The sequence below is a fragment of the Aotus nancymaae genome, unplaced genomic scaffold, assembly GCF_030222135.1.
Source record: "Aotus nancymaae isolate 86718 unplaced genomic scaffold, 86718_ANA_hifiasm-v0.15.2.pri h1tg000064l_1, whole genome shotgun sequence".
Classification (NCBI taxonomy): domain Eukaryota; kingdom Metazoa; phylum Chordata; class Mammalia; order Primates; family Aotidae; genus Aotus; species Aotus nancymaae.
The window spans coordinates 3,953,857-3,976,841 of record NW_026988479.1 but is presented as its reverse complement, the minus strand read 5'-3'; positions in this window follow the sequence as shown (position 1 = coordinate 3,976,841).

Genomic DNA, 22,985 nt, shown 5'->3' with positions numbered 1-22,985 from the left:
ATCCTACCTAGTAACCAAGTTTCCCTCCATTTTTGCATTTGTCTAAAGACTGCAAATTGGTGACCCTGAGATAACATTCTCAGGGGGGCTTATGCTGTTTTTCTTTAAAATGCTGCCAATGTTTGAAATCAGATGATTTTACATGCCATTTGATATTTCCCTCCAGACTATTTATTAACTACAAAGCAAAAAAATGTAAAATAACAACTTTGGTGTGGAGAAACCTAGAAAACACTGACTTAACCACGTAATTAGAGTTAACATCACCAGAAAAAAAAATTAACATAATGTATACACTAATGTGATTTGTTGAGGAGAGTACAGAGAGCATGTTACCCTTGCAATGTACCTTCCAAAAATGGATAACCTTAATCTCATGAGAATACAGAACACCCAAATTATGTGACACCATTCAAAATAAATAGCCAGTACTCTTCAAAAGTCACAAAGAAACCCAATAAAATGTTATGGATTGGAGAAGACTATGGAGACCCAACAATTAAAAAGTGATGTGGGATCAGAACATCGAACATGACAGTAGTCCTGGATACCTCTGATACATTCACTATTGTCCCTTTTTTCTGTTCTTAGTGACCTAAGGGTCACTTAGGCACACAGTGCCCCTCTGACTGACTATAGCTATTGAGTCTCCAGCACCTTCCAGTGGTCAAGCTAATAGAGTGTGGCCCTAATCCTCAGGCACATAAAAACAGGCATTCACCCTGAATCATATTGTTAGCATAAACTGTCTGATCAATCTGATACAGTGTGGCTCAAAACCTCACCTCAAGCAAACAAAAATACTTTTATTAGGTGGAATATTCCAAGGGCTCTGTTACCTTCTCAGAGCCAGGAAAGGGCCAGTTCTAATGACAGGCTTGTCTTTGGAATGTATAGAATGGAATAACTAGTTTTATCTAAATAAATGTATAGTTTATAATACTGTACCAATGCTAGCTTGGTAATAGATAATTATGGTTTTGTAATATGTTAAAAGCAGGGAAATCTGGGCTTAGTGAGTTGAATAGTGGACCCCCGATATGGTTTGGCTCAGTGTCCTCACTCAATTTCATATGGAATTGTAATCCCTATGTTTCAGGGGAGGGTCCTGGAGGGAGGTGATTGGATCATGGGGGCAGATTTTCCCCATGCTGTTCTTGTGATAGTGAATGAATTCTCATGAGATCTGGTGGTTTAAAAATGTGGAACTTCCCCACTCAATCTCTGTTTCTCCTGCCACCAGGTAAGATGTGCCCTGCTTCCCTTTTACCTTCCACCATGATTGTAAGTTTCCTGAGGCCTCCCCAGCTATGAGGAACTGTGAGTCAATTAAACTCCTTGTCTTTGTAAATTACGCAGTCTCAGGTAGTTATAGCAGTATGAAAATGGATGAATACACTCCCCAAAAAGACATATCCAAGCCCTAATTTTCAGTATCTATATATGTGACTTTATTCAGAAATAGTGTCTTTGCAGATGTATTTAAGCTAAGGATCTGGAAATGAAATAATTCTGGATTTCAGGTGATTACTAAATCCAATAACTCGTGTCTTTATAAAATAAAGGAGTCCCAGAGGGGAAGGCTTTGTGAAGAGAAAGGCAGAGATCAGAGTGATGTGTCTACAAAGCAAGGAATGCCAAGGGTTGCTGAAGACTGCCTGAAGCTAGGAGAGAAGCATGGAACAGATTCCCTCTCAAAACCTGTAAGGGAAAGGACCCTTGCTTTCAGACCACTGGCCTCCAAAACTGCCAGAGAACAAATTTCTGTTGTATTAAGCCTCCAAGTTTGTAGTTACTTATCACAGCAGCTCTAGGAAACATACACACTGGGTAAAAATATACAGAAACCCTCTGTACTACTTTTGCAACTCTTCTATAAATCTAAAATTATCACAAATATTTTAAACAAACTTTGTAAAGTAAAACAGATGGTTTCACATGAAATCTGGATTTTTTAGCTTTCCTGGAAAAAATTGGAGATTCTGGCACTACTTGGCCTGCTTTCAAAACAAATGGTAATGGTGAGTTATAACTGAGGAGCTGAGGTTCCCATTGGACAGGGCCTTTTCACAGATCTCATAACTCCTCATGGTATTGCACATGGCCTGCTTTCCTTGTTTATGCAATGACCTGAACATGCTCCCAGTTTTTTCTAGTCATCACTGTAAGAATGGAGCAAAGCCTCATATCCCCATCAGGTGACTGATACTCCACTGTACTGAAACAGAAGCAGATGTGCTTACTTACCACTTTGTCCACCTGATTGAGACACCAGAGTTAGCTGTTCATCTGAGTCACCATGGAGTTGGCCACACACTTCTCTAATAGCACAAAAAAGAAAAAAAGTCTTAGCAATACCCTCACTTCCCAGAGTCTACCCTCCCAGTGGGAAACTCCATTATCAGGTCCCATTCCTGCTTATTCCTGTGCTGACTCATGCTTTTGAGAATTGACTGACATGACTCAAAGATGAGTCTTAAAGTATGTCAGTTGCACATGTCCATATTAAATATGTCTTATCTGTGGAAGGTAATAGGAGTGAAACAAAGCAGCATTTTGATTTATTCACCAGAGGTTAGGTTTCTATACAATTCACTAAGAGAAAAAGAAAAACAAAAAAGACACCAGATGTTTAATGCAGAACATAACACACATTGATCATTTGGCATAATTAAAGAAATTAATATTCCTTATTAATTTCTGAGTATATTCTTAGTATATTCTGAGAATACGGTATTTTTAAGTTAGCAAGCAAATAGCTCTAATTTGCTTATATTAGATAATGCTAACATTTGCTTATATTAGATAATGCTAATGTTTTATCTAATGCTAATAAAATATTTCTCCATATATGCTTTTTCATATTTCACTTAACTTTTTTGAAAGTGTATATTTTGATTCTGCTCTTCGGAAAAATGCCACTGCATATTTTTCTATCTGCTATTTTTTAAGAAGTTAAACACAGTTTTATATTAACCATGAATGCATGATATGTGAGTATTGGTGTACTAATCATCTGCATTTATTACAATAATGTTGCAAAATGTTCTAAGAAATATAAGAACAGAAGTAATAACGCCAGCCACAGTAGGATATAGATATCTCTCCTCAATGTATGCTGTTCAAAAAGGTCCTTGCTGCAGATTTTTTGATTTTGCAGGCTGAGAATTTTCAGTAGGAATTAATCAAACTTAAACCATTGCTACTTTCAAAATAAAAAAAAGAATCAATTTTCAAGGGAAATCATGAATATATGAGAAATTTACCAAACAAGAAAGGAGAGCCAGATTAGTATGTGAAAATTAAACATGCAGGTTGTCATATTTTATAAATATATGTATATCTGAATGACTGCTTGTTTTGGTCACTGTCACCAAATCATCACAATGAAAAGACCATTTTTCTTTCTTCTAGATGGTCTCTTTCATCATCTGCCTTTGACCACAGGTGCTATCGAGATATTGTTTTTTGCAGAATGGCTGTGCTTGAGCTCCAGCTGGGCCTCCTTGAGTCAGGGGCTGGGGCAGCCAAGGCGCTGTGCATTGGGATGCAGGAAGCAGGATCCTGAGATGCCCTGAGCAGCAAATGCTGAGGTCCCACAGGAGCCTCTCTAGAAACCTTGCCCTCAGAGTCCTAGCTTGCCTCAGTGAGCTCTGAAATGCAATTGAGGTCTTTCTCCCACTGTCTTAATGAATAGAACCTGACCGGCTTCTTTCTGTTAACATTAATTCTCTTTAGCAAAACCGTCACTTAGACACATCCTTAGTGTTTTCTCTCAACACATTTTAAAATTCTTTACATGGCCAGCCCGAGAGTTTTTCAAATCTTCTCATTCTGCTTTCCTTTTAATTATAAATTCCATCTTTAAATAACTTTTCTCTTATTTTACTGTAAACATCCAAAAACAGTCATGCAGCACCTAGAACCCTTTGCTGCTTAGACAGTTCTTCTGCCAGATGTCTTAGTTCATCATTCTTAAGTTCTTTCTTTCACAAAGTTCTAGGACACAAACGCAACTCTGTCAAGTTCTTTGCAACTCTCTGTAACAAGTATAACCTTTACTCCACTTTCTAATACCTTGTTTCTTACCTTTCAGCACTGCTGCACTGGGGACTAAGTTTTCCCCACATGAACTTTGGGATACATATTTAAATTATAGCAACGGGGATCTCACCCTCTTTTAATTGTGGCTTTTTTGACTTCAACAATCCAGGACTCCCTTAGGCTCTGTAAATGAAAATTCTAAGCCCCACAACTGACGAAATGGACCTCTGCTTTCAGCCAGGAGGACTCCAAAGAAACCTGGAAAGCTAGTTCAGGGAATGATGGGAAGCATGAGTCAGACCTGCCTCATTATACTCTCCTCTCGCTGGAATTCAAGCACAGCTGACCAATATTGACATTAAAGCAGAGATCTTAAGACTGACAAAGACTCTTTTTAACAATAAGTTACCAAACTCTAACCCAACTCTAGTATAGCATCATGTGACAGATAGCAGGCCCTGTAAGAAATCAAAACATTTTACCCAAAATATATTTATTTCACATATTTTGAAATGGCCCTGCAAAGATGTCTCTTGTAGGGGAAATCTGCCTACTTTAGACAATCCCTTTCCCATTCCACGTATTTTTCTAATCCTGAGGAGATTAGTTGAGAGTCTAACACCTTTGAAAGGCCTGAATAAGAAACATTTATGAGCCTATATCTACATAAGAAGAACCTTCATTTCCATTACCCCTTATTTCTTAACCCAGACACTCATTTCTATCGATTCCAGGTTTTTAGATAATAACTTAACTCTTTCAATCAACTGCCAATCAGAAAATCTTTGAATCCACCTATGACCTGTAAGTCCCCTGCTTCAAGTTATCCCACCGTCCCAGACCAAACCAATGCATACTGTGCATATACTGATTGATGTCTTATGTCTCCTTAAAATGTATAAAATCAAGCTGTAACCCAATAATCTTGGCTTATGTTCTCAGGGCCTCCTGAGGCTGTGTCATGGGTCACAGTCTTCACATTTGGCTCAGACTAAATCTCTTCAAATATTTTACAGAGTTTGGCTTTTCTTGTCAACAGCTAGCTCTTGTAATGGAAGTTACTGCAAGAATATATGTGACAAAAAGAGGGGGAATTTTGGCAGGAATCTCAGCCCAGTCTGATTGATAGTGGATCTGAAAAGTCCTCTAGACTCCAAGCAGCTCTGGTTACCTCAGTAGCATTATCATTCTGCAGCTATTGTGAGTATGTTTACTACCCTTTGTATCAATTTACTTTCATTCTTGTTGTAGTCTACTCGATTCTCTTCATATTCACAGGACAAATTCCTCAGAGAAAGAGCATCTGATAGATCTAGATATTTACTAGCATTCCAATTTGGAAAGGGTTTTTTACACTTGACAAAGTAATGTGCTCTGTCCTATCTACAGATTGGCAGCACTTGTGTCAGGCGCCCATTCCTGGTCTAATCAGTTGTGGTAATATGGGAAAGGTGTCATGATCCAAAAGGTATCTGGTAATGGCTGCACTCTCAGCAAGGCTGTGGGCAAGATAATCCCTGTGACTGACATGTCTGGTACAAAAATTGTTTTCTACCAAGTCTCTTCTTTGTATTTTTCTAACCATATAAAGCATTTAAGTAAATGACAGGAGATGTTTTAAATATATTCTGTGGTTCACAGAGTTTTCTTTCCTTACAATCTTTTTGTTCATTAATTATTTGATGAGATTTCTCCTGTAGTTTTACATGTAATATTATATTCTCAATGGAGCATTGTAATAGAGCTATAAAAAAAATGAGAAATAACAGTGTAGAATTATTAATCCCTTATTCCAGAATGTGAGAATAGCATCTTAATCCCGTATCTCAGAGGGTGAGAATAGATATGGGAAGAAAGTTCTGTTTTAGGTAAAACAACACTGACAGTCTCATAAATTTCACTGTCATCTTGTGTTTGCTCTTTTGGCAGAGGCAGAATATAATAATTGAAACCTCTTATTCTTTAAACATAACCTATATTTTCAGAAAAACTTGGACAGAGATTTTGTTTTACCTTGGATGGTTTATACATTCCTTTAATTTTTTCTTCCTTTTTTCTGCAAATAGAATACTATATATTAAATTTCCATAGTCAGTTAGGCAAACATATAAAATGTCAACCAACTTTACATTTCTAAATGATTTTATCTTAAGAATTGCTACTATTATTAACCCACTAAGAAAATCCAGGCTTTTTTAAAAGCAAGGGTCCCAGCTGTGCTTTTATTTGCTAGTTGTTGCCCTAAAATTCATGAAGTTCTATCTCAAATTTCAGAATATCATTCATCCATAAAATAGGGGTTCAGAATGGTTTGTTTCCTGAAATCAGTTACCAAACTATTATACTTTATTGACTTTCCTATTTCAACTGCTCTTCTAATATGGGAGTGTCCCACTTAGAGGATTACCTCTGTATCTCACCCTGGGACTCCTTAGAGCCTATTCTTTTTTGTCTATTGGCCTTGCATTTCTACAGGTTGGAATCTGGGTGGTTTCCCTTGGAAGCCTGTGATAAGAATTTTATTTTTAAAAACTTTCTGTCTTTCGGGGTTTTTAAAATAACTTTCATATATACAGTAAGATCCATTTGTTCATTCAGTTATTTCCCAGAGGGGAGGAATCATATAAAGAAACAATTCATGGTTCAGGAGAATTATTAAATATATACTGGTTTTATGAATGCCCTTTTCATTGCCACAAGCATATTTTGTAAATAAATTATAAAAATATATGTTTTAGGCCGGGCACAGTGGCTCATGCCTGTAATCCCAGCACTTTGCTGTAATCCCAGCACTTTGGATCACATGAGGTCAGGAGTTCGATACCAGCCTAGCCAACATGGTGAAACTCTGTCTCTACTAAAAATAAAAAATTAGCCAGGTGTGGTGGCACATGCCTGTGATCTCAGCTACTTGGGAGGCTGAGGCAGGAGAATTGCTTGAACCCAGGAGGCGGAGGTTGCAGTGAGCCGATCATGCCATTGCACTCCAGCCTGGGCCATAGATTGAGACTTGGTGTCAAAAACAAATATATATATACACACACACACACACATATATGTTTCAAAGTTAAAAAATGCTAGAAGAAAGTGGACTATTTCAAGTCTGAGACATAATTGTCTAAAATTAGCCAATAAAAAATAATTTTCACAGAGTTAAATTAAATTCCATCAAAATGAAACCTGATCCTACCATTTATTATCTTAAGCTGGTGACCATCCTGGTATCTACTTTCCTCTAAGACGGCAGCAGAGCAGAGCATGTGTCCATGTGACCAGCCAAAGGCACAAACATATAGACCTGAAAAGAAATGAATGAGGTCTTAGATATAAAACTTTCTTAAATGGCATATTGACAATGCATACCTATGAGAATGTACAGAATGTAGTCACTAGAGGTAACAAGCCAGCTCTGAAAGATATCTTTTCATCTGCTATTTGAAACAAAAGGTGGAAACTTAATTTAATAATACCTGTAAAACTGCAGGAGAAAACTCTTTTTTAGGAGGTGAATTATGACTAGCAACAAATTCCATGAAACCCTTTATAGGAGGTGGGGGCAGGGTAAACATCTGGATTCCCTCTGTATCATCAAAAGGCCCTGGGTTTGGCCCCTTAGGAATTTATTTATTCATTTTCCCAGTCAACCATGAGATTAGAAGGAGGGGGGAATGAAAAAAGGGTGACAAAAATAACTTTGATATGATTAAATTTATTTTCGGTAAAAATGAATATATTATGGTCAAGTAAAAATAAGAAAGAGAACAAGAAAGCAATATTGGAATGTCACAGAATGACAGTTAACAGGCTTTATTTGTTCTGTCATACAATGAAGCGGCCTCTTGGCCCTTATTTCTTTGGGCACAAACATGAATCAGAACAGAATACAGAGAATCATTTTATCTACAAAGAATCAAGTTTCTCACCCCCCTCACACCCCACACCCCCGTCTATTTCCATCTACTCCTCATTGGATCTGAGACCAGAGAAACTTAAAGGAAGGGAACTTTTCATATTGTAGAGAATTAATTATATCCCATTACCTTATTTATGACCCAGCTGAACTTTATTCAATTCTGCAATTCTCAAAGTTGGCATGTAGAATAATACATTATAGAGAGCCAGTGGGAAACATTTCCTAGGACTCCCCTGTCTAAATGTGTACTGTGTAATTTAGCTTCAATTAACTTCAGGGGGCTAACGGAATAGAATAAGCAAGCTCTATAATTTCCCGTGCAATTTCAGAATAAAGATCACATACAGAAAACCTTTTTGTCTAATAGTTTTGCTTCCTCCTAAAGATGCCAAGTTGATCATTTTTTGTTGCTTTCTCCATTGCAATATGAAGACTGTCTGAGGCCTGATGAGGAGTCAACCTTGCTTTGCCTGATGCTGATTCCACAGAGGCTCCTCTTCTTGTAAATAGGAATAACTTAGGTGAAGGTAATTCAGGATGATGGAGGAGTTCAGAGTGGAAACAGGTTAAAGCATTTTATTAGTTTAACTCTCTGTATTCTACAGAGGAGTATACATTAAGCTTCTGACATTTTAGGTTCACAGAAACACATTTTACCGCATCTTTAGGACCTCTAATGCAGACCTGAACCCTAGAAAAATACAATACCAACTTTACTAGTTATCATTTATTGAGTTTCTCCTCTGTGTTTTACGAATTATATTAGGTACTTTATAGGACTCTCACAACTCTGCAAGCTACGCATTATTGCCTACTTACAGATGAGGAAACTGAGTTTGAGGACTTAAGAAACTTTCCCATGATAACCAGGCTTATAACAGAGCTGAGACCCACGGCTGCTTTGCTACAAAGCTGTACTGGTTGTCTGTTTTTGCTTCAAAAAGCATTAGCATATGACATCAATAACCAAATAAGAGTAATTTATGTTGGTGGTTAAGTCAATCTTAATGGAGCTGGGGGTCGAATTTCCATTCACTTTCAAACCATGAGGAATAATACTACCTTTATATTCCTAATATAGTCCTTGAAGGAGATTAGATTATATCCTTATTACTAGAGGTTAAACCTCCTTTTAGGAAACATGCAATTCACCCTTGAAAAACTCTATAGCAGGGAAATTTAAGCTTTGCTTGCAGAGAACAATTAAACCATGCACATGCAATCTAGGTTTCAACATTTGACATCTTTCTCTTTCCAGCCTATCCCCAAACTCTCCTTTACTCCAACCTCTAACCCAAACTCACCATATTTTAGAAATGGCTTATACTTCTAGGCAAATTAAATTCCCCATAGGCTATACAAAACTTTTATTATTTTACCTAGACCATTCTCTGTTTATAACAAGAATAAAACGGCAGGAATTGAATTCCCGTTCAGTCTGGCTTACATCCAGGTTGGTGATATTGTTGTCTCCTCCTTTTCATTCTCATTGAATGCAATAGGCTCTTCCAGAGCCAGACTGGCGGGGCAGCACCACTTCCAATCTGAAACAGCTGCAGAAATGTTAGGAGAATTCTATTTCTAATGATTAATAGCAAATTTCTGAAAGGACAGAAGATTAACCAATAAATCCCTGGGATTTCTTTGAATCCTCCAAATTCAACAATATTAGAATTCTAGATTTTCTCCTAATAGTCTTCCAGGCATGTGCCTTATGAACAAAACATAACAATAAATTATGTTCTTTTTTAAACTGTATTAAACCTTTCCATGATTTACTCATAATTTATAAAGCTGTAGATGATAGGACTTTGATTTTACTAGTAAAAATACATCCAAAATTGGTGAGTAAAACTCTCAATGGCTGGAACACTAAAAATCTATCATCCTTGGAATGAGCCACTTGTTTTAGTCTGTCATTCTGCTAAAGAACCAAAAGGATTCTAGTAATACAAGGCCTCAAGAAAGAGGAAAATACACTTTATTTATTTATTTCTATTTTGATTAACCAAATTTGTAGAGAACCATTTCTGATGACATACCTATACCTTAATTATCAATCTATGGGATATTAATAAAACGACATTTAGAGATACTGTAATATTGTCTGAGAAGTAATCAAAATATACTGAGCCCTTTTTAACTGTATTCATTAAAGGAATTTTATTGAGCAGAGATTGTGCAAAAATTCAGTGTCTCTAAACTAACACGTAAGGAATTTGAGACTTAGAAAGCTTAAGTAACTCACCACAGAGCTACTAAGTAATGAACTCTGGACTTGAACCTTGTTTTGTCTGACTCCAAATCTGTGAGTCAAGGCCTGTACAATCCATGAGTCAAGGCATGTACATAACTCATTACAACAGGAGACAAAAAATTTCATAAGAGAAGCATGCAAATCAGAGAAGGTTATACTAAATTGGAAGATGTAATGGACACGGTTAGTTAGCAGGACCATGAAGGATGGGGGGATTTTGCAGTTATAGGAGGAGTTTGTGTCTGGGGCAATCCAAAGAAATGGCATAAAAATGCATTCAGGGTAGGATTGATTAGGAACCCCAAGTTTTGCTCCCTGGTATTTTCTGCCAGTAGGGAGAACGTGAGGCTGGAAGGAAAAGGAGGAATTTTTTCTTTCCTGTTTGCTTTCTGTTAGCCTTACAGTAACGTCAGCAATGTTTCTTAAGCCTGGTGGCAGCAGTGTGTTCCTGGAGGGGAAGTAAAATAATTTCAGTTTGTTGTTACATTTTCAGAAATAAATAGCATCAGCTGGCCAAAATCTACTCTGCAGGTGTCTGGTCCTCAGCTCCTTGGAGACCCTCTTCTGTACTTCCAAGTTTTAATAATTCCAATATTTTTCTCTGTGTTTCTCAGGCCTGGGGTGATAGTTTCTTCCTGCGGTTATTTTCTGTATGATATTTTAACAAATCCTTTTTTTTGTATTTTCAATTCTCCAGTATCTGGTTAGTAAGTATATTATATCTCTCTGTTAAAACAACTGACATGGTTTCTGTCTGTCTCCTGAATATACTTGGACTGATACGAGTCATTTATGGGCTAAGGACCAAACCAGTCGCTGGTGAGAAAAAATGGAGTTATCACAATGGGCTTATGATTAATAAACATTCAACTCTTATACATGTACAAAGACTCAGGACATGTATGTGTGGCCAGCATCTAATTAAAATTTTGGGGAATAGCTCTATTGGTGAAAAAGAAGAGGAAAAGGCTGTTAGGGAGAAAAGAGTGATAGCCACAGAGAAGATGAATAGGAAGTGGCTAGGTGAAGAAAGAGGGAACCGTGTTGTAGGAAAGAAAAGGAATTGTATGTGGGAGGAGCGAGAGTTTGGAAAGACTGAGATTCACTCAAGAAACTGAGGGAAGCACAGTGTTGCTGGAGGGGTGATAAGAATGGGGAGAAAGAAATGAGATGAAACTAAAGAGTCTAAAGATTCAGGAGGGAAAGAGTTAAATGGCCTGGCGATTCCAACTCAGAGTATAGAAAACTGGCTGTGAAATGTATAGAAACGAGAATATTAGAAAAAGAAAAGAACAGTAAGATTCATGTTATATTGAATAGAATGGTTTTGGGGTACTTTCCAGGATATGATTTTTAACGTGGTATAAGAGATCTTGACCTGGGTCAACTTCAAGTCAATTAGGAATCTACTAGAAAAGAAATAGTATAAACAGAAGAGAAAAACTAAGGGAAACTTTGGGGAATACCTACATTTTAAGAATGTGAGGATGAAGATCGTGGTCAGAGAGTCAAATTGAAGATGAGATGAAATACTTTCCAAGAATTACTAGGTCAAAGAGGAATGTTACCAGTGAATGGCTAAAGAGAAATGAAGGTAAATTAAATAGAATTAAGGAGGTTGGACAATCCTGAGACCACAGAGACAGAAGGGTCAAGAATCTGGATAACAAAGTTACTGATGATAATGACAATGGAAGGGGCACAAATTAAGTCAGTGAGAAAGTGGGGAGAGTTACCCTAGGGACTATAGATAAACAAAATGAAAACAATGCAGACAGTTTGAGGTCTAACGGATATTCGTAGAATGCTGGCCAACCAGAGAGCATCAAATGGTATGCAATTTATCTCTCAACCCCAAACACCTATGTAGCTTAAAAGAACCCAGAGTTTACTGTGACACATAAGCCTAAAGAGTAGCAATAATTTTGAAATAGAAAGAATGGAAATTTAGGTGAGTACTGCTGCTGGGGATTTTGATGGAGATTTCATACTGAGTCTGGTAGCACTTCCTTTAGTGTTTCTTCTTTTAATAATAGTCTTCTGGTTATTTATTGTGTGTGACAAAGTACCACCCCACTCCCTGCAAAAAAGGTCATGGCTATAACAACCACCATTTTATTGTATTTATTTCATGATTTGGGGTGACAGAAATTCAAGCAGGGCTCTACCGCTGATTCTTTTTATCAATGAGACATCAACTAACAGCAGAGCAGGTCTAGAGAGTCTAAAATGATATTCTGGTATGGGTGGTTGCAAGGCTGGGCTCAGTGGGCACTTCTCCCTCTCCGTTGAATCTCAGGCTCTCTCCACATGGTCTTTCCAGAGTAGTCTGACATCTTATGTGGTGACTCAGGGGTCTAAGAATGCATGTTCCAAAAGTCAAGCAGCAGCTGAAAGCCTTACTATGACCTTGCATTAGAATGCAGCTTCCACTTCATTCTATTGGCTAAGCATGTCACTAAGGCCAGCCCAGAAACAAAAGTAGTAGAATACACTTGATATGGTTTGACTCACAGAGTCAAAAAGAAAGTTTGGTTTTTAAAAAGAACAATTGACGAAGTACTGTGAGATCATAAGCACCAATGAAAAAGAGAATGAATACCAAGTAACAGTATTTTTAAAAGATACCTTACTGTAAGTGTTCCAGATAGGAAAAGATAATAAAGAATGTAAAAAACAACCTTAGCAATAGAGGAAAATATAGGTGAAGTGGGCAAATTCCTGGGAAAATATAATCTGAAAGAACGAATTCAAAAAGAAATGGAAAATCTAACAGTCTTGTAACCGTTAAGTACAGTGAACCAATAGTTTAAGATTTTCTAACAAAAATGACTGTTAGCTCAGTTGTCTTTCTCAGAAGGTTTTACCAAAAATCTAAAGAAAAAATTCAAACCTACAAAAACCATTTCAGAGAGTCAAAGAATGGAATTTTAAGAAGGTAAGTGAAAAAATACATTTATGATTATTGGATAGGGAAAGCATATTTAAAGAGAAAAGAAACTTTTTTCTTAAATGGCTACATATGACATCAAAATTAAGAATTTTGTTCATCAAAGGATACCATGGGATGAGAAAAAAAATCCACTGATGATTTGTTGTTGTTGTTTTTACTTTTTATTTTTTGGCATTTGTTTGTTTGCAGCACTTAAAATTGACAAAAGGCTAGTATCACAAGTACATAAAGAACTCTTACAAATCAAAATGAAAAAGGTGAAAAATGCTCCCCCAACACACACAGAGATGAAACACTTGAATGGACCCATCTAAAAGAGGAGATTCAAATAGCTAATAAATATATGAAATGTGTCCAAACTTACTGCTAGGGAAGTGCAAATTAAGGCCATAATAAGACCATGATATCCTCAATAAAAGAATATTAAAATGTCTGGCAAAAACAAATGCTAGCAAGGATGAGTATCAATGGGAACTCTCAAAAAGGCTAAGGTATGTCCATTGGTATAATCACTCGGGATAAAACTTGTCATCATCGAATAGAGTTGAAAGTACACATATCCTATTACTTAACAATTTTATTCTAGGTCTATTCCCTAAAGAAACTTATGCTCCTGTGATCAAAGGTACATCTACAAGAATATTCATGGATGATTTGATCATGGTAGCTAAAAAATTAGAAAATAAACCAAATATCCAATGATAATAGAATGGATGAATACATTGTGGTATATACAATGAAATATTATGCAAAAATAATAATCCTTACTACAGATACTTCCAAAAATATAAAAGAATCTCACAAACATAAGCTTGAACAAATGAAGCCAAAAACAAACAAATGCATGCATTATAATTGTGTTGTATAAAGATAAAAAAGACCTAAAACTAAATTATAGTGTTTAAACATCCACACAGAGAGGGCAAACCTATAAAGGAAAGCGACATGATGTGTATAACTAAAATTGAGAAGATCTTGTCATCAGGTGGAAGGCACAGAGGACTTCTAGGGTACTGGCCATGCTCTCTTTCATGACCTGAGAGGAATTCCATAGGAATTGACTTTATAAATATTTGTTATATTGTGCAACTATATTTCATATATTTTCCTTTTTATATACTTCAGGATTTTCTAAATGTTAAAAATTGAGATTTATTGGAAAATATCTGCATATTCATAAGACAATTTGTTCTCAAGATCCAAGATACCTGTTGATCAACAATTCCACTACACATTTATTTTTGTAAATACTATTCATTTGAGGATTATTATATGAGTTTGCCAAGCATTGACTATATTTTTTTATTGAAACACACTTCTCGTCTGTCTTCCACTAAATTTAATTACCTCTCAAATGCTTTACCAAATTTATCATAGTGTCTAAAAAACTACAATGCCCTAAAACATCTGGAAATATTTTTTTAATTAATGGTAACATTTTCATTATTTCAGAGTATTGCCTCTGGCTAATTTTTTTTTTTTTTTTTTTTTTTTTTTTTGGTAGAAATGGGTCTCACTATGTTGCTCAGGCTTGCCTCTTACTCCTGGCCTCAGGCAATCCTCCCAGATTGTCCTCCCAAGGCACTTGTGATTATAGGCATCAGCCAGGGAGCTCAACCAATCCTTTCTTTTTTGACAATCCAGGAATAAGTCTAATATTTATCAGAAGAGCTCATATCTAGATCTATCATTCCATTTCTACTCATGATGGCACTTAAATATAATCACAAAATTAACACATAAGCATCATCTGTACACTTTTAATTGATTCCTACTCAACCTGTAGTTTTGTCTTATCAACCAATCAATTGGATGCTTTGAGTTAGGGCTCAAACAAACAAATATGACTGCTTTGAAGGATCAAATCATTCAGAATACTTTGTCCTTACAAACTAATTTTGTTCCTGCAAAATAATTTACTTCAACCTCTGGAAAGTGATTTAGTCCAAAAGTTTCTTTTGGTTTTTAATACATAACTTTCTTAAACGATGTGCTTGTGTTTTAAGCTTTATTTATTGTAAGTGCTTAGTAACCCAAGCCACAAAATTGCAAGACTTTATTCTTTTATTTTCCCAGTTCCTTTTCCTTCTTTTAGTGGTGCCAGCAACAAAAGGACATGTAACTTTATCTCTTTTCTGGTTGCTAGTATTTTACCTTGTAGCCTCTGGAATGACAAGTTCTCTAATTGCTGCTATTTTTCACCATTCTCTTCCTTTTTGTGCTATCAAGTGGCTAGTACATGTTTCCAAATTATATTTTTAAATAAAGTTTCCTTAAGATGACAGAGGTTAAAAAAAATACTCAAGCCAAAATGTTTTGGCTTTTCATGTTTTTAAACAGGATTTAGTTTTGCAGTTCCAGGAATGGGCCACATCAAACTTTCCAGGATTTTTCCTATGGTCTTTGTATGAAATATAAACCCTTTAACCCTTTGGAAAACATTTACATCATCATTACTCATTAGAAATAAAAATAATTTGATTAAAAATTTTACTTAACCTATCCTAAGTGTATTCACAAAACTTTCAGATTAACAATGGAATTATACAGAAAAAAATTAACTGGAAATTACCCATACCATGGGAAAAAAGGCAGAAATCACTGGCTCATAGAATTTAATAAGAGTTCTTAATAATTCAACATGAAACTTAAAATTTGGATTTCTCCCCTGCTTTTGGATATACAATTAATTGATCCACGCATTCTCTCTGTTCCATTTTTTGTTCTTAGGAAAGCAAAGAATATTTTTTCTAATCATCAGAGCAGTGTTCTCCAACTTTCCTTAGTCTGCAGTGAATAGGAAGAATGCTACTGTTCTACAAGGAATGAAAACGTCCCTGCATTGATAAAAATTTCAGAAAATCTGCATGGTAATTCAACAAATGATAACTGCTACATATCAGAGAGTTCAGAAGATAAGAATATCCAAATTTTAGATTATTTACATGATATAAACCATAAGGCTTTTTCACTACTTCAGTCCTTCTCCTTGGACACATTCTAGTCTGCCTGTTTACTTGTTAAAATATGGTGTCATGTCTTGAACACACCACGTTGCATGTTAGACCAGCACAGGGTAGAACAAGCCTGTCCCTGTGCATATTCTGCCTCTGGCATTTCCACTTATAAGCCTTTCTCACACATGTTGCTCTTAAACCATATTTAATTCACCTTAAATTGTGCAGTGAGATTTGGAGTTCTAAATTACTTCTATTAACTATAAGCTTGACATTACGGAATGCCAGCCACTCAAATCTGAGTATTGATTCCATCATCTGATATGTAACCCTCCTGTTTTATATTATCTACAACTTTATCAAGGTCATAACTGAAAATACAGAGTAGAGCAGGGCTAAAGATAATATAAGTTAATTTTAATCAGTGATCTTTGCACGTAGTTCTCTACCCTGCTATAAATTCATTTAAACACTGTCCTATTTTTTGGCTCAAGTTTTTCCACCGATACCTAGAGAGTTGATCTAATGCATTACCGAACTTAGGTAGCACAATATCCATACTGTGTCCTTGATCCACAATCCAGAAAGAGAATGAATCCAAAGTTTGTTTGCTTTTTATTCATAAACCCAGTAGTTCCCTATTTGTTTTCTGAGTTCTTACAATCAATCTTTTAATAATCTGTTCTGGAATCTTTCCCAAGACCAGTAAGAAGTTTGTATAATCTACTTTCCTATAAATTTCAAAAAGAATCTAGTCTTCAGGTATCTATAAGTTTCTTCATAACACTTTATAGATTATTAAGCAGAGGCTCAACAATGCTACACATATTATCAGCATTGTACTCTCTAATTTTTTCTAACCTAAGAGAATAAGATACATTTAGAGCATCCAATAATTCAGAGCAAATTGTGTTTTTGCCTCTCTTTTTGAGAAATATTACATTTACTAAAAAAAAAGAAGGGGACCGATGCTTGAATGTACTGCAAAATGAATTTGCTTTTAGGTGAGCAAGTGGAAATCATTTTCGCTATAAAACTCTGTTAACACATACTTCCTTCTATGAACTTTTTTATTTTATTCTCCTCCTACCTGAACAACAAAACCTGCTTTTGAGTCAAAGATCTGATATAGCAAGATATTTTAGTGTGACTCCAAGTCAATGTGCTCTTTCTTAAAGGGAGTATTTGTGTTTTAATCCTGATCTCTCTTATCTTGAAGTGTGGAATTTAAATCTGGGTTCTTCATTAAGGGAATTTCAAGTACCAGAGAGCAGGTTGGGGGAATTCAGGTAAACTGGGACGGGGAGAAGGGCTCTTATTTATACCTGAGATCACACCACTTGACTGCTTTTCCTTAGACTTGGAACTGAAAACCACCTGAACCAGAAAAGAAGAAACAGTACAGGAAAGATAGTAGGTGTGCACTAAGTTTTGACCCCTTTGCGTCTGAAATATGAGTTTGAAGATATATCACTATATTTATCTTGAAAAACATAAATCTTACATTTCTCTCAGTAATTCAGTGCTTGCTGCTAAAAGATTGCAAGAGAGGCCCTGGAGCTGAAAGTTGAAAGTCACTGCAAGTTCAGCTCAGAACATTTCAGAGGCTGGGCTTCAGTTCTTGCACCATCTCCTTGTTACAATGGTTACTACGAATGGTGCCAGTTTGAAAGCTTAACAAAAATTTTCAGGCCCAATTCTAACATAAATCATATCTAATAATAAATATAATCATCATATAATAATATTCTCAATTAAATTGGACTTTTAACCTTTCAAATAATTGACCATATAGTATATCTCCTGGAACTTCTATTACCTAATAGCCTGAGATAACCATTAAGTCAATCCTTATACATAATTTTAGATGAAAGCATTTCACTCTATGTCATTTCACTAGTAAAATGGGCCATGTAATATATTTTATTAACAGTTAATTCAATGCTATTTGTATTTTAGGTCAGCTATTGATGGAAAAAAAAAAAAATCAAAACTACCCAGGGGAATTATTCAATGCCCTTTGCAATGAGACAGTCTCAGAGAGAATCATGATAAAGAAAAGATATGATTGAATAGGATTAGGATGGATCCAAAATTCATTCTCATAGTTTGATGATTTCATTTGCAATTCCAGGAAGTTAATTTATGATAAATCTTTGTTCTTATATTCCATCAGATAATTTCGAAATGGAAAAGCCTCTGAGAAATGACATAGAGAATTAATGATATCTCAATACACTCTTGGCAAGTAGGAAAACAGATCTAAATAACTATCACCCATTCCAGTTGTGAATTTATTGTGAAAATTCTGATGCAATTACTTTTAGGTTAAAATAATAAAGTTGACATAATCTATTGAAATGTTGCCTTTGGAACTTATATTAGGAAATATGTAGGCGCATCTACAAACTTCTAAATCTGCCACTATAGTTTGTCTCTGAAGATAAAATAGCTAAATGGATAATAACTATCAGATAGATTTGTAACATGGAATGAATAGGAATTCAGGTTTTGTTTGTTTTTGCTATGATGGCTTCAAAGTAAAATAATTACTTCTTAATTTCAATACTATGAATTAAGTAAAAAATCTCAGATCAATTTTGAATACAAGAATAACATTTAGATTTTCCTGAGCTCATTTATAAATTGATAACATAGCATCTTAGTAAAATATAACATATCCAGTCCAATTTTTCTCTTAAATACTATCCAACATATCTTGCATTTAAGAAAATATTTGAGCAAAAATTAGAGTGAGAGTAGGGTGGAAAAGAACCATTTTGGAGTGGGGTGGAAGGGAAATATTTCAGCAAATACTTTGCATCAGAGCCTTGCCTGCATAATTTTTAAAAATAAAATAATCCTAGGAGTTAAAAATCATTATTTTCATTTTATAGATAAGAAAAGTAAATCTCAGAAATGTTAAATAGCCCACCAAATATTATCTGACCAGTATTCAAATCAACTAACTCTTAATTCTAAAATCCATGCACTTTCTGCTACTACACAGATGTTGAGTGACAAGGGTTAAAATTAAGATAAATGGCAAATTTTCAACTCCTAGGAGTATTATACAGTACTAAAATTGTATTTTTGAAATCTAACATTTTAAGAAATACGATAATTATTACATGAACACGAAGAATTCCAACTGTAGCCGTCCTGTGATTATTATTATGTAAAAAAAAAATTTAAGTTGATTTCATAAGATAGTAGAATTATAAAGAATTCTAAACATAGCTCTTATTGGTCTAGAGATATCTGTGAAAAAATATATATGTAGAAAGAGGGGGAGAATACCTGTTACTTGAATATGGTCAAATGAATGTTTTGGGATATGATTTAAAATTGAGAATGCAGCCGGGCGCGGTGGCTCAAGCCTGTAATCTCAGCACTTTGGGAGGCCGAGGTGGGCGGATCATGAGGTCAACAGATCGAGACCATCCTGGCCAACATGGTGAAACCTCGTCTCTACTAAAAATAGAAAATTAGCTGGGCATGGTGGCGTGTGCCTGTAGTCCCAGCTACTCGGGAGGCTGTGGCAGGAGAATTGCTTGAACCCGGGAGGCAGAGGTTGCAGTGAGCTGAGATTGTGCCATTGCACTCCAGCCTGGTGCCTGACAACAGAGTGAGACTCTGTCTCAAAAAAAAAAAAAAAAAAAAAAAAAAAAAAAATTGACAATGCATTTTTACACAATGGATTCAAATATGATATCTCATTGAATACTCGCAAATATATGAAGTGAGATCATTGTTATCCACATTTTACAGCTGAAGAAACTGAAGAAATAATAGATTAAGTAATTTGCCACCAGTCATCCAGTTGCCCAGCTAACTACTGATGGAGGCAAGCAGTTAGCCCACAGCTCACATTTTTAGCCAAAGCACCTACACTGGTAATATCTAGGAAAGAAAAAATGCATCAACAGTGCTTACTTATGGAAATAAAAAGTGTATGATGATACATAATAATGACAAAATGACAGGCTAAAATAAAATACCAAAGAAGTAACAAAAGCAGATCTGAAAAGCCAAAAATAATCAAACATTAGAAATAATTCCAAAAGAGTCACTAACACCCATATGGTATCACAAAGGCTAACCACATAAAAGGATGTATAGAGAAAAACATAAATACATCTTATTGAAGTTAGCAAAAATAAATAAGTTATAAATATGTTAAGATTGGCACTATAGATGCCAAAAAGAAAAAGTGGGAATGGAATGAGAATTCTGTACATGAGGACAAATAGGAGGTGAAATGGGTAAAAACAAATGGAGGAGAAAATTATGTACCTGATGTTTACATGTATTTTATAGTTAATTCTGGAATAATCCAGAACTGGATTACATTGACTTGAGTTTTGTCTAAATAGGAATCTCCATATAGTTTGGTAACATACTGTGATAGAGGTCGGGAACTCATCTTCCAGTCTTCCTTTTCCCTCATCTATGTCACCTCAGGCACTGACTTAGCCTCCCATGTCCTCAGTTTCCTAACTTGCAGAGGAAAGAGTAGAGATAGGAGACTGTCTCAGCTCATCCTATGGGTGCAAGTAATTTCTGAACTGTATTTCACTAGTCCTGTTTTTTGAGCATAGCGACAGAAGAAACACGAAAAAGAGAGATGAGCTGTAGTAACACCGCAGTAGTCTAAACAGATTACCTATTTCTCAATATAGCTATCGGAATCTATACTCCCCCTAAGTATTTATCAATTCCTTTTTCTTTATGGTGAGTTATTTAATACACCCAGCTTTAACTGCACACCGCAAATCTCAAGGACCATACAGAGAAAGAGGCTTCAGAGGCAGGCAGTCTGTGTTAGAATGTTCTGCCCTGATGCTTGCTAAGAAATTTGCTTAATTCCCCTAAGCCTCAATTTCCTCATCTGTGAACAAATATTATCTACTTTCAGAACTAAAATGAGGGTTATGAAATAAATGATGTGAATTAGCTAGCCCAATAACTGCCACCTGGTAGGGAGTTTAGTAAGTGGCCACTATTGCCAGGGTGCTACACTACACTGGGGTTAATGAGTAACGGGAACCAGCCTTATCAGTTGAGCAGCAATCAGGTTTAAAGACTGAGAGAAATAAAACAGGCAAGTGTCCATTTTCCCAGGTCCATGGAGACAGACTACAAAGTGGAAGTGTGCCAAAAAAAAAATTGTAGAGAAAAGTATATGACAAAAACACAAAGAAATCAACACAGGAGAATGCAGATAAATGTGGGAGAAAAAGACTAAGCTAAGAGAAAAACTATTTTAATTCTGATTCAAGTATGTGACATAAAGCCATGACCCTTCCCAGGAGGGGTGAGTGGTGGTCCCTGAGTTTAAATGTGATCCCAAGAACATACTGACCCAGATCTGGTTTTAGTGACTCTATATGCAGAGTCAATGGCAATTTTAAAACATAAAAAGGCTTTCTCTACAAGACGAAAACTGATGCAAATTATTTTACTTTCAATAAGAAATTTGAACACATGCAGCTTCCCACTAAATAAACGCAGACACCAAAGAGAAGGAAAGTCCAGAGTTCCCCAAAGTCTTTAAACATATCCCAGAGTGACTGCTCTATAAGGTCACCAAGGGCACCTCAGGCTATGGAGGCATCACTTTGTTCTTTGGCGACTCAAGTGAACACTTAGAAACCAATGGCAAACTCTACATAGGAAATGCTTAATGTTAGAAAATGTATACATGTAAATGTCCACGGATCAATTAATATCAGGTGCACTTTCTTGTCTTCCTGCTTTTGTTTTTGTTCTTCTCTGCCTGAAGAGCTCTGCTTTTCACAATTTATACAGTTTCCAAGTTTCAGCTCCAATGGTATCATCTTTGGGAAGATTTTTTTCTCCAGAACTATAATCTATATGATTATTTTCCATGACTGGAACCTCCCATGTCATCATTTACACATTTTTCTGATATATATTTTGCTTTATACTATATAATTTTTTGCTTCATTTTTTCTCATCAGGTTGTAAGCTCTTCTAAGGTAGATAATTGGTTTGATTGTCACCACTGCTAAGTACACATTTTCCCACGTCGTGGGTACTCACTAAATATTTGTTGAGCAAATGTTTTATCACAAAATGTGCCCTACCATTTTAAATGCTAAAAAATGTGACCAAAAATGTAGTATCAAGACTTCCTTCTACTGTATCGCTCTGGAACAGCCCCATGGACCAACAATCATTTCAAAACCACAACAGCTGCTCGGCCAGAAACTCTGTGTCTTCAACGTGAAGTTAGTTTCACAAGATTTTTTCAAATCACATGAACCTTCCTCTTTCTTTTGAGACATTTATCATCTTTTTTGCCTGATCGGTTTAAACAAGCTTGTTATATTCAGGGTCTCAAAAGTTAACACATTCAAAGTTTTGTGTTATGTTCATTAATTAATTTACTTAGTAAATATACTGAGCATTCCCATAAGCTACATAGCAAGGATTAAAGATTAATAAACAGAAAACTCTCCCATCAAGGAATTCCTGATATAGCAGAAGAGACAATGTTCGTTGGGCACAGTGGCTCATAGCTGCAATCCCAGCATTCTGGGAGGCTGAGGCACCAGCCTGGGTAACATAATGAGACCCTCACCTCTACAAAAAAATTAAGAAAGAAAGAAAATTAGCCAGGCTCACACTTGAGCCCAGGAGTTAGAGCCTACAGTGAGCCATAATTGCACCACTGCACTCTACCCTGGGCAACAGAGCAAGATTCCATCTCTTCAAAACAATAAATAAATAAACAAGGAGAGGAGAAAACATTCCATGAGGTCAGTGACCATGCCCAGCTTGCACATCCTTATTGCTTGACACAGATCTTGGCACATCTGGGGCACTCACTCAATA